Raw genomic sequence first — 563 nt, 5'->3', positions numbered from 1 at the left:
GTTTTTACACAATATTTCCGGATCACTTTATAAAAAATGTCGTGAGGTTGTTAAATAATTCCGTGTCTATTTTGTTTTCCCTCCCATTTTTATTTCCCTTTATCCCACTTTATTTCCCTTTTATCCCACTTTATTTCCCTTTTATCCCACTTTATTTCCCTTTTATCCCACTTTTATTTCCCTTTTATCCCACTTTTATTTCCCTTTTATCCCACTTTTATTTCCCTTTATTTTTGTTAGATCTGAGTTTTTAAGAAGGGATTAATTAAATTCAGTTTTTGCTATTCCCAGTTTTTACACAATATTTTCGGAACACTTTATAAAAAATGTCGTGAGGTTGTTAAATAATTCCGTGTCTATTTTGTTTTCCCTCCCATTTTTATTTTTATTTTTATTTTTATTTCCCTTTATCCCATTTTATTTCCCCTTTATTCTACTTTAATTTCCCTTTGTTTTTATTAGATCTGCATTTTTTTAGGAAGGAATTAAATTCGATTTTTGTTATTCCCAGCTTTTACACAACATTTCCGGAACACTTTACAAAAGATGTCGTGAGGTTGTTA

This window comes from Trypanosoma theileri (assembly GCF_002087225.1).
Source record: "Trypanosoma theileri isolate Edinburgh chromosome Unknown TM35_Tth_89_V1, whole genome shotgun sequence".
In the NCBI taxonomy this organism is placed as follows: domain Eukaryota; phylum Euglenozoa; class Kinetoplastea; order Trypanosomatida; family Trypanosomatidae; genus Trypanosoma; species Trypanosoma theileri.
The sequence above is the reverse complement of the archived record's forward strand: the minus strand, read 5'-3'. Positions refer to the sequence as shown.